Raw genomic sequence first — 3,154 nt, forward strand, 5'->3', positions numbered from 1 at the left:
ATCGTTCTTTTATAGTTCGAAATTGGGCAAAAAATTAAAAAAAAATTTAATTTGAAGGCTATGACATACTTAAACCGATAATCCGGTTTTTAGAAATAGGAAAATCCCGAATTCAGGAAAATTTTTCCGCCAAATTCGATAAATATTTTTTGGAAAATCAGAAAATGGGGAAAATATTCTGATTTTACTTTCAAAATGCCGAAAAACCCAAAAATTCCGAAAAAAATAGAAATATATAGCTGATACAGATGTGACTAGCTCTCGATCCTGATTACTTTTTGGGAATTAATTTATTACCCATCTGCCTGGCCTAGCTTGAAAACAACCTTAGGCATAAACATTAAATGTTAGATAAATCATATTCCTTACTCGTATTGTGTTTTCTTGGCTCCAGAAGGCGATAACTTGTACCCAAATCAACAATTTGACATTAGAGTTCTCAAAAAACGAGTCTTTTCGAACAGAGTAAGTGTTGGTGCATTCATGACATCTCCTGAGGTAAAGAAGGAGAATTCTTCACATTATATCCCATTGTACCGGGTGACTCAGAAAAAAGTATAGGGGTTTGACAGTGTAATACACTGGATTAACATTATAGTAACTAGCAATTAGCTGACCCTACGAATGCTCCTCGCAACATTGAATTCAATGATTATAGACACTTTAAAAAGCCAATTGACGATTCAAATCAACAAATTAGATCGAAGGACAACCTTTGAAAGCAAATGGATTGTATACTTTAATCGTAGAAATTTTAGCGAGACTAATTTTAGCGTTTTAGCGAGTTTTCCCTATTTTCGCTAAAATGAATCTCGCTAAAACACGTCGAATCGACAGATCGCTAAAATTTATCCCTGCGAAATTTCTGAAAATATTGTCTTGATACATTGTTATCAATAGGAAGGGTTTCAGTGCAAAGAAATACTAGAACGAATATAGTCAATAATGTAATACAAGTATTCGCTAAAATTTGTCCACGCAAAATCTTTTGAAATCGTGATTCGCTAAAAAAAAATTAGTCTCGCTAAAATTTCTACGATTAAAGTATTCGATTATCACATACGTATAATCGAAAGACTATGCTCATTCTCGAACCGAATTGCCGAAAGCCAATTTCCCTTGGATCGCAAGTTATCGATTAGTTTCTTAAGAGTATAGATTTGATGCTTATAAGAAAAAAAGGCCATTGGGCAGTTTGTTATAAAGTTGAAAAATACGGTCCTTATTAAAAGGTATGCTTCTGTGCTAGGTATCTAGCGCCGTCGATAACTGAAGAAACATATCAACATCTTCTGACCACCACCGCCGCCGCAGAAAAACTATCGTAATAATATCGAAATTAATAATAAATCCACTACTTACCAACGCTTTTGATTATTTGAAAGCTCCATATCCACGTCATATTCGTGTTTATTTCTATTTTTACATCTTCGTGACCTCGCCAAAACACCACGCTGCATTAGTTCGTACGTTAAAATTCCTTCGTCGTCGATTTGTGTAATCAATGCAAAATTCATCTTGAAATTATTTTTGTTCTAAGTGAAGTGAAGTTCTCGTGTGTTTTTTATCCTTATATAAAAAGTTTTGGGGAATCACCTTTTCGTATGAAATCTTTTTAACCAATCAAATATACTTTTTGTCGGCCCATTCTTTTTATCTACCACCACCTGCGTGTATATTGTTGTATTAATTATCTCCCAATTATCTGTAGATTATATACTGTAGAAACAATTTTTTCTGAACACTGTCAAAATACTACAATTACATAACAAGATAATTGCTGTCAAATAATGTCGGTCCTTCAAAAAGCTCCAGAAGTGTGAAACTTGAATTTAGAAAGAAAGATAGAAAATTATGGAATATAATTGGTTGGAATTAGAGACACTTAGTCACCTGCCTGTCAAAGAAAAAGTTAAGCGGTTATTAATATGCTATGTAATATGTGGGCGTACAAGGATCTGTGTCACCGAAATACCGACGATTTTTTTTGAATTCACCGAAAAACCAACAATTATTTAGCCAAACACCGACACACCGACATAAATTTTTTCGAAACAAATGAATTCTTTTGCCGTTTTCGTGTTGTATTTTATCACCTTCTTCAACTTTCATTTGAATATTTGGCCAAAGTATTTTTTACTATATCTCTGTTCTACAGGTCTCATGACGGATATTTTCCTTTAAAGGCCTGTTTCCATCGATCGCGCGAGCGTGCACGCTAGGCCAAAATTCTTAAAATAGATTTGGCCGCACACTCCGCGCGATCAATGTTTGATTTCCATAAAAAACATACACAATCTGTATGTTTACATTTTTTTGTTTACTCAGCAGTTTTTCGCTTTCTTGATTGGTTAAAAAATTGTCAATTGAGATGTGCGCTCCTGTACGCTCAAAAAAGTTGAACATTTTCAGCGTAGAAAAGAGCACAAAAGCGTACAAGAGCGTACACTTTTTGTGTACAAGAAAATTTAATTCGTGACGTCAATAGGCTATTTTAGGAAATTTTGCCCTAGCGTGCACGCTCGCGCGATCGATGGAAACAGGCCTTAAGTATGTATTACATCAGGCCATGCATGGGGTGATCATACGAACATGCTGACGCATGCAACTCACTAGCAAGTGCGAAAATATCCCCGGTGGTTATTTATAAAAACTTACCCTTAAAAACGTCACAACCCGTAAGTTGGATTATATGAAAATCTAATGTTTTGCAAGAATTTTTCAAAATATCAACTGCAGCGGGAGAATTTTTCGATTAGTTCGATTGTATGTATGTGACGTTTGAGCACCCAGGCGTAATGCCAATTTTAATGAATGTCTGTACTTTCTGATCTGTAATAGACGTCTCCCCCTGCTAATTAAATTTTTCGAAATTTTTTTACCCAGGACATTCTCATTCCAATTCCCCCCCCCCGCTTATTATTTTTTGGGAAAATGTTTTTGAAAGTTCCTTCTTTTGCACTAATTCTTCTGTATGTAAGTTTTACATTTTTTTCCAACCCCCCCCCCCCAGCAATTACAACTAATACTTTTTTCCATTGAGTAAATTAATCTTTTTGTGATGTTTTGATGTGATTATTTTAAATTTTCATCCTTAAGGTAAAATTTTCCTGGATCTTTAGAAAACATCGGTAACATAGGCAAACGGCGGCCA

Source organism: Clytia hemisphaerica, unplaced genomic scaffold (genome assembly GCF_902728285.1).
Source record: "Clytia hemisphaerica strain Z4C2 unplaced genomic scaffold, Clytia hemisphaerica genome assembly, whole genome shotgun sequence".
In the NCBI taxonomy this organism is placed as follows: domain Eukaryota; kingdom Metazoa; phylum Cnidaria; class Hydrozoa; order Leptothecata; family Clytiidae; genus Clytia; species Clytia hemisphaerica.